Source organism: Siphateles boraxobius, unplaced genomic scaffold (assembly GCF_051911475.1).
Source record: "Siphateles boraxobius isolate OS27281-9 unplaced genomic scaffold, OSU_SipBor_1 26, whole genome shotgun sequence".
Taxonomy (NCBI): domain Eukaryota; kingdom Metazoa; phylum Chordata; class Actinopteri; order Cypriniformes; family Leuciscidae; genus Siphateles; species Siphateles boraxobius.
The window spans coordinates 20,267,504-20,276,953 of NW_027508876.1; the positions used below are offsets into that span (position 1 = coordinate 20,267,504).

Below are 9,450 nucleotides of genomic sequence, written 5' to 3' on the forward strand. Positions count from 1 at the left end.
GGTCAGTGAAAATATTGCATATGTGCATATGTCTAAGTGCCAGATAAACTGATTAGCCAGACAGATTGCTTATTGATTACAATAATCAGTTAGGTTTGCTGATTGATTTATTGCCTATAATATCTTATTTAACAGGCCTGAAGCTTGTCCCATCAGAAAAAAAACTCACCTAAAACATCAATTAACCAAATCATTTGTATGCTTATATATTTCCTGGTAAATCTTTCCTATGTAAGGTAGTTATGGCTTGATTGTGTGTAGTGATGCTGGTTTGGGGACAGTCAGCTTGCGACTCTGAATCCCACAGACGAGAATCTCAGGCTTTTTCACATTTAAAATGCACCCGTGGGCCAGACAGCTGAGAACGACTCCTTGGTGTCTCAGAAAAAGGCTGGAGTCTGTTTGCACTGATATTTCACTAGTGGCAGCACTAAGGACACTTGGAAAAAGGGGTGGAGGGGGGTTAATAAAATCTGTGTGTCTCCTCTTCACGCTGGAGGTGTATGAAGGTGATTGTGGATTGGTTAAAGGGAGTCGATGGATTGTCATGCATAAGGTAAGCGCCCGTCCGTGAGCTTTGTTTGAAAGCGCTGATGTTGAGGAGGTGCTGACAGCCCATCGCTGGGGTTTCTTAAGCGAGCAATTTCTGTGCTTTGATTTCTTCCTATGATATGTCAGATGCACAAAACACATTGTGCGATTTGAATTCATTTGTGATATGTCTCTCCTGCCAGTGCTGTCTTTCATGCGCATGTTTTTAGAATAATTTTTCTTGCAACGCATTTATTAGCCGAGTTGCAACTAGCTTTAGGGTGAATGAGAGTTATAAGTTAAGCGATAAAATTACTAAAATATAAAGTAATTCGTCTTTTTGAACAGTTCCTTTTTATGTCAAATAATATCAGATTCTTTTTTTTTTGTTTGTTTTAAGTACATTAATGCACTGAATAACAGTAAAGACGTTTAAATAGCGAGTGTCGGTTTTGTATCACCCTGCTCATCAGCCATAAGATTACATTCATACTCCATATGCATGCAAGCAGTCATACGTGCTCTGCGAGGGGTTTCTCTCACACAGCCAGGGCTGCAGAGGAGATAATTTGAGTCTAATCTGCTGGTGCAGAAGTGTGAGGAGTGAGACTGGACAATGAGACTCCCTCTCCTCTCACCTGAGAGAGGTTTCCGCTTAAATCACGCCCGTCTCACTGGCCACAGACCCAGATCCCCAACTTTAATGGGAAGACAGTTAATAACCTTCCTCTTCTTCTCCTTCTCCTCCTCCTCCTCCTCTTTTTTATCCCCTGTGCACTATCAATCTGACCTGTCAGGGCACTGCTGAATCAAAGCAAAAGTCCTCTTCACAGATGACTGATTAGAAACGCAAAATCACAAAATCCATCTTCATGGTCATTTTTATTACAGTCATTTTTAAACTGACAGCAACCTGCTCAGGCTCAGAACAGAGCTTGTGGTGCAGATTGTGTCTCTGAGAGAGAGAGCGAGAGAGAGAGAGAGAGAGAGAGAGAGAGAGAGAGATGAGAGGATGCAGAGAGGTGGAGAGAAAGCCTAATGTCTGTGGGAATTGGGGTGCATCATTTACATCGCACATATACACTTAAATGCTTACATGAACGAACATGCATGTATTTTTGCATGCATGCATGCATGCACACCCGCAAATGTAATTTACATGTACACATATCCCTCATGTTCAGCTGAATTGAGTCTGAGTTTTACTGTTGGTATGCATGGGGTTTCCGAAACCCGTGATGTAAGTGTAAAAACAATAACAGTTACTCAAAAAATGTACTTAATTTCATTCAAATAATTTAATGTTCCTCAGACCAAATTAAACCCAGTAAGCAGATTATCCACTATTACAATTATCTCAAATAGTGATGCTGCTGTAGAATTGTTATTTTTTAACGATTGGCAGGAGTGTATCTGACCAATCAAAATACCATGGCATATGAACAATTTTGTATATCTGTACAATATATTTTTTTATGGAGGATACTTGCTGCGTTTTATAAAGTTGCATTTTTATATACATTTTTCATAAGACTAGAAAAAATCATGACTAGTCAAGTGTTTTTTAATCAATCTGTTAAAATGTCCTTGAATATGAGAGATATAAATACACCTATTTGCATAGGGCCTACACAATACGAAAAAGAAAAAAAAAATACTATAAAACTTGACACCTGGAAAATAGAATTCTAGTTTTGAATATTAGCTATAATAGCTATTTATGTCTGCAAAAAAGTTTTTCATCAAGGTTATCAAATCATTAATCAGAATAATATGTATGTTTTATATTATTGTAATTCTTTGTAAGAATGCAGCAGTGGAAAAGGAAGTCGATTTGTCGAATAGGCAACTTTTACTGTTCCATGAGCATGTCTGTCAGGGCCCGGTCCTGGTCTAATCCTTCTCGACATCATTCAGGAGGGGTTACGTGTGTCTTGGTTACGTTCGTACACAGAACAAAGGAAAATGGGTCACGAAAGACAGAAAACACACCATTTCACAGAAACCTGGGGAACAGACAGCCTGCCACATTTAATGTTCTTAAAACATCTGATTGAACAGCTTGTCAAAATATTAAAGCTCACTTATGAAGGCCTAAGAGTCATCTCTGAAGGGCGGGGGGATTATTCTATTTAACAAATGATTTTTTTTTGCATTTTTTATTTTTTTTTGCATTTTGTATGGATTTTAAAAAGCACTGGTAATTTTTTAAAATGTATGTGTGTGTGTGTGTTTTCATTTTAACATCTTTGTTTATCGTTGATTCATTTATTTAATACATGTCCTGTAAGATGCATTTAGACAAATAAATGTAAAAAAAGCCATCTGTCAGATCATAAACTTCATAACGTCACACAGTCCGACCTAGCCTAAAAATATACGCACTACATTAAAATATGTTTGGACAAGGCTTTAAAGACGTAGGGTTTGGACTAACACAGTCGTGTCAGACTGTGGAAGCAGCTGCGCTCTTGAAATGAATGCCTCTGACTGTACGCCTGTCAGTGGACTGAGACCCGACTGACCTGATGGGTTTGATTACTTCCCTGACATTCAATGGCAATAGAAAACAAGGCATAAAGAGACCCGAGGAAATTTCTGCAGAAATTCCACCGTGTACATCCGTACGTCCACACGTACACCCGCACAATGAATGCACATGTAAACAACATTCACCCACGCACACTAACACATATGGTCTGAATAAACACAACAGATACAAGGCACAAAAGCCTTAAAATCTTTAGCTTCAAGTCTCCCACAAGAGCCAAATCGGGTTGCGTTAACCGCACAACGCTCGGAAACAAGCACAAATTTGGCCTTGGATATGTCCGAACACTCAAACGACCAATACAGAACTGCACCAGTATTTTACATCTGACTTCATCGATGACAAGCACTAACTGCCATGAAATTCCCTAAAGATTAAATATCCCGGGACCGTATTCCGTCTGCCTTTCCTCGACAGGAGGGAACAGGGGAAAGGCAGATAAATCCAAAAGAACCACCCCACAACACTCAGCGAGAGGCAAACCAAGACAAACAGCACATCAAACCTTAGTCTGCAAAGCCTTCTTTTTATCCTGCTGGCATTAAACCCCAGACACACACACACACACTCGGTGGGAGACTGTACGGAGAGAGAGAGAGAGAAAGAGAGAGAGAGAGAGAGAGAGAGAGAAAGAGAGAGAGAGAGAGAGAGAGAGAGAGAGAGAGAGAGACAGACACACACTCACATATACACACACCCTTACGGTACAGGGACTGAGAAACCCAGTTAAACGGCACAGAAAGCAAACCGCAGTATTTGAACACAAACACACGAGCCGTTCGCCTACCACACCTGCCTTTGTGTGTCTGCAGCGTCGACTGGCAGTCCTGTCTTTTCTGCAAGGCAATGCCGAGTCCTTTCAAGAAGGGGGAGGTGGATCAGGACAGGTTTTACTGGGGGTAAATCGGCAGGTCAGGGGTTTTCAGGTGGGCTCCGGCAGTAACGCCGTTTTAGAAGGCCGGAGAGGGGAACTTTCAGCAAGTCTGTGATTCCTGGGGTTCATATCCTGACTCCCCCATTTGGGCTCTTCAAAAGAGAAAAAAATAAGAGAGAGAGAGTGAGAGAGAGAGAGAGAGAGAGAGAGAGAGAGAGAGAGAGAGAGAAGGAGAGAGAGAGAGAGATGAATAGGAAGCACAGGTCATGTAAAATGTATAAGCTGCATTTAAAAATAATTTAATTCTGGAAGCGAGCAGCTCATCTCCTGCCACCGAGGATCCGGGTGAGGGGATTCTTCTCTTTTTTTTCCAATGAATGCACCTTTTGTGACAGTCAACATTTCAGCTCAGGGGAAAGCAAGAAATAAGAAAGTTGTTTATGAGCACTAGAGCAAATATTTTTTAGTAAAAAAATCTCTTGAGGTAGTCCAGCCGAGCGTACAACAGTTATCACTGGCATTCGTGAATTACAAGTCGTCCATTGCTATTTGTTTGCGGTTTTTCCGTTCATTTCGGTCATGTCACACGGGTTGATTTTATATTCGCCTTAGACTGAGAGGTATTTCAGCTGGTTGAACTACATCATTTAGTCGTCGTGTAAGGCGTAGGCTGGTCCTCACAGGTGGGTTTGTGTGTTTTGCACTGCCTGACTCACTTGTAAGCAAAACTCTCTTCAGGAGGCAGCTCAAACAAACCCAAATTACAGGGTTAATGAAAGCTGAGTAAATTAAACAAACTCTCAGCTGCTTATTTGACGTCCATTTAAAAAGATATACATTTATTTTTCCCATAAAAACTGCTTTGGCCCCCAAAAAAGAAAAAGAAAACTGCACAGCTTCGCTGCTGCTGAAGGCGGTGTGTTTCCTAAAGCTCTGTTATGCTGTATAATTATGTTATACTTTTGACCTTTGTCATAAAAAAAAATGTCTTTGAACATTTTAATGTGAACCATTTTAAACCCCAAACAGAAGAAAAAAACATACACAAATGCCATATTTGGTATGTTAAACGTTATACTGTGCCGGCCTAAATGTTTTCTGCCTTCTATTTTCACTTCATATTCTTAAAATGAAAGTTTCTTTGTTGTCTGTCGCCTGATTTAGCATAATCGAAAACATTCCATGCCGCGGAACATTTTTTGCTCACGGATTACTTCGGGAACCTTGTTCGGATTATATTTAGCACATCATGAACGATCCTTTTGCACACGTACACACAGAAATGTCTTATGTAAACAGACCATAACAGTGCTCTGTTATAATAACATGTAAGAGGTACAGGCTGTCTGCGCCACCATCATTTTATGAGAGACATTGCTGAAATGTCGATTTCTGTTGCTTTTAATAACAAGCACATGACATGGCACAAAACACGGCATTGTGGGATATTGACCCGGTCGGGGGAAGGAGGGGGCAACGATTTGGTTTGAGGATAATATTCTCTTTAAACGCACCGTGTAAATTGTGCGTATAAAGTCATTGGAAGTGATTCCTCAGGACAGCCTGAGAGGACAGTTACCTGCTGGCTTGAAGAAGCCAATCAATAGCAGGAAATAGAGCCGTGCATGAGGCTGGGAGGCTAGCGAGCGGTTAGCGCTAATAAAAATGGCCGATGTCAATATTTGGGAATAACAGACGAGAAGGATAATAGACAAAAGACAGCGTATGCCGTGGTGTACTCAAACAGGGGCTCCGAATTAATGCACAAAGTCCAGCTGCTCCCGAAGGGTAGACCCCCGCGCATTAGTTACCGCAGGTAATGCCAAACTATAGTAAAATCAATGTGCTCAGAAGCGCTATAAAGAGGGACAAGAGTTCACAGGAGGCATGACTGAGTGTGTTTCTCTTTCTCTCTTCCTCTTTCTCTCGCTCCATCGCAGGGTCACAGAGCTGTTGAATGTGCATTGCCTTAACAGACGCCCTCAAAAAAAGACTAAATAAATGAAGTATATCGCAAGGTGTGCGCTTCACACACAGAAGAAATTACAACCGATCCAATTTCATCTGTGCTGCCTTGATGACAATTTAATATTTCTAGAATGGCCATGAACTAACCGACAGAGTATTTTGCGTTCGCTTGCTGTGCTGCTCTTAAAATTACTTTTATTTTGAGGTTGTTTGGCAAAATAGGACATTATCCATGGGAAACTAACGTCATCATATTTATATTTTCCTTTAATGGGACCTTTAAATGCTATTGTTTGTCCTTCATAAACCTGGTTTTCACAAAACCCCTACACAAGAGTCTAACTACCTCAAAAATGGCATAATGATTTTCGTAGAGAATAGTTTGTTTTTTTATTACATCAAATCATGATATTACCTTAAGATATATATATATATATATATATATATATATATATATATATATATATATATTTATATATTTATATATATATATATGAGAGAGTAAAATTCAGTAGTCATAGCGCTTCATGAAAAATGGAATTGTAGAAATAATAGTAGGATTAAATTGTCTCAGTCTTTCTCAGACACACTGAACGTACTTGTACAAAATAGCATGTAAGAACAGAGAACAGCATACGAGACACTGCTATTTAGAGACTCTCTCACCGCATCTTGGCCATTTACTCTGACCCATTTGGACTAGATGGATCCTGAACAATTGAGTTTGAAGGATTAGTTCACTCACAATAAAAATTCTGTCATCTTTGCTAACTCTCATGGCATTCCAAATCATGTGACTTTCTTTGCACACGAAACACAAAAAGAAAGAATTACGAGTAATGTCCTGGTTGTTCTTTTCCATGGAATCACAATGTATTGCGGATGGATGCAAAAGCAGCATTAAAGTACCATAAAATCATGAACGCAGGCCATATAATGTTATGAGCTTTTTATGAACAATTTTAAGTCATTAATCATAAAGACGGAAAAACTGATGTCCAGTTTAAAAAAAAAAAAAAAAAAACATCATTTTGAATCAGATCTTTTCTATGAATCAGCTGATCCAGTTTGCAAAACCGCTTTGAATGATTAATTAAATTAAGTGACTCAATGATCCTGTCGCAGCTCACTGGAGGTGAGGATTATTAGTAAACAACAGCTTAAATGTCAGTCTATTTCTCACACAAAGCTATCGTATGACATCAAAAGTCTTGAAATTTGTATGGACAACCTTAAAAGTAGTGTAAGCAATTTCAGAGAGGCTAGCAATAGCAAGCTAGTTTTAAAAGCATTAGATCCCACCCTCCCTTCAGAACGTCTACAAAGCCACGCCTCCTTCAAAACGCATGAACGTGCAAGTCATTCACATCCAGAACAGATTCAGCAAAGCTTCATAAGAGAAGGCATTAAATTAACTCATGTCTCAAAGCACATAACATTGCAATAATAATGAACATAAACAACTTGCAGAGCTCTTATTTGTAGAGCAATGATTGGACCAAATGCAATGATTGGACGAACATTTTTTGATCCTGAGATTGCCACAGTCAATATATGTAAATTTGTTTAATATTTAGACCACTTTTATCATTGATTGCTATCAGGGTGTGAAGAGAGTTTTTAACCAGAATAACAAAAAGTGTTTATGAAAAAAATGACTACCTTACCTTTAATTGTATATTATAGTGCTTATTATTTCTAAGGTTTGAATGCTTCCGTCACTACTCATTGTGTTTGCTTAGAAAAGAAAGACATCATTACACAATTCTCCTGTAAGAAAAAAAGTCATCCAGATTTGGATGATATGAGGGTGAATAAATGACAACAGAAATACTATGTTTGGTTCTTTTGACTTTTTAGGCTACTTTGACAGCAGCTGAAACAAGGTCAGATATACACTTTTCTTTGTACGCATGTCATAGGCACACTTCTGGTACCTGTCCAGTTCCAACATGCCATTGTACAGATTGATGTTGCACATGGGCGACATGCTGTCTATATACATAAGCACATATTCATCATTGGTGTGAGGTGGACGCGTACCTGGGGCTGAAGGGGGCAGGACGACCTCCTCATAATCCGGTGACCTGATCTAAAGCACTCGCACAAAGCAACACTGGACAGGAAACAGGAGAACGGCCACTGAATGCAGGTAGAAGCCGCATGACACATTACTTGGACTGGAGGAAACAAAAAAAAGTGCTAAGAATTTATTGGACACGTTATATAAAAATATTGAAATTCTATCCATTATACAAATCTTTGTGACTAAAACCCAAACAGAAAATATGCTTTAGGCTTATTGCCGAGGTGTGTGAAATGCTTTTGGGCGTCTATAATGACTGGCTTCAGACCCAACACAATGCACAGCCGAGAAGTGCACAAGTCTGTCATGTGAATTTTCCATCCACTCTTCAACACACTGTAATTTGGGCCGCATTCAAAATGGCCACCACTTTTTTTTTTTTTTTTTTTGCTGCGCGTCCATCCATTACCTCCTTATGATGCCCAGAAAACATTTCAATTGGATTGTGATGGCCTGTTTGGGCCCTTTGATCCTTCTCCCTTTTAAGACCTCCATTGTTCAAGATTCACCATCCTGTGCTACCGAGAGGCTGACCCTAGGCAAATCTTCATAATGAGCTTCTTGTCTGATCCATTATGGATTCTTGGATGTGCCCACATCACACATGCCTCTGGTGCATATTTCGGTTTTCCCCATCCTCAAAATGCTCATAAATGTATAAAGGAGGATCAAAATCCAGCAAAACACACTCATCAAAGTCCTCAAGGTAGCGATTGATTTAGCTCGTATGAATTTAGACATTGCGAAGCCCTAATGAATGATTAAAGACTAGTTGTGAGCATTACAATTTAGAACAAATGACTCAAGATGGGTTTCATCTCCTCCCATACACAATTGAACAATATGCTGTTCTTTGCCTACATCAACTTGTCTGGTAATATAGTTTGAGTTCTGCTTTGAAGTTTTACAGCATGTGTGTGGGCACATATAGGGGAGACCAGGGATTGCTGTAGCATGGGTAAGACCATCACTTTAACTACTTGGTTATAGGGATGTAATCTGTGATGAAATCATAGGCAACTGTCAAAGTAAAAAAAAACAACAAAAAAAACATTTTGAGGCAAAAAAGCAACAATTCACTTCTGTCTTTTAATTAAATAAATTAATGGATGTTAAATGACAAAACTGTTTGTTGTAAACTGGATGATCAATGAATGCTTATATGTTTTGTGATAGTTGTTCATGAGTCCCTTGATTGTTAAAGCAAAGTCCCTTTTAAGGCGACTCATTTCACTCGGCGGCCATCTTTGAAACGCCTCTCGGGCAGCTATTTCAGTCATGCAAGTACAGCTCCTGTCTCTTTCAATGGGGAAACATTAAATTCTCCAAAGCTGTTCACCAAGCTTACGATTAAATTTCATATTTAAAATCATAAATGAAATCTGACAACGGTCTCATAAATTTTGTTTCTAAACGCTCAAATCATGACAAACAAATTTG

At 39.3% G+C, this 9,450-nt stretch overlaps 1 protein-coding gene across 2 annotated transcripts in view; it reads right to left on the reverse strand.

Moving 5' to 3' along the window:
- Nucleotides 1–8,080, reverse strand: part of zfhx4 (zinc finger homeobox 4) — an 86,609-nt gene extending 78,529 nt beyond the window's left edge. The window contains exons 1-2 of one of the 2 annotated variants that reach the window (XM_077244708.1): nt 7,968–8,056; nt 3,875–4,108 (exon numbers count right to left, since the gene is read on the reverse strand). The gene's annotated coding sequence lies outside the window, so the exon portion shown is untranslated. Of the gene's footprint in view, nt 1–3,874; nt 4,109–7,967 lie in introns of both variants that reach the window. The other variant, XM_077244709.1, reaches the window with a different exon arrangement.
- Nucleotides 8,081–9,450: the final 1,370 nt, after the last annotated feature.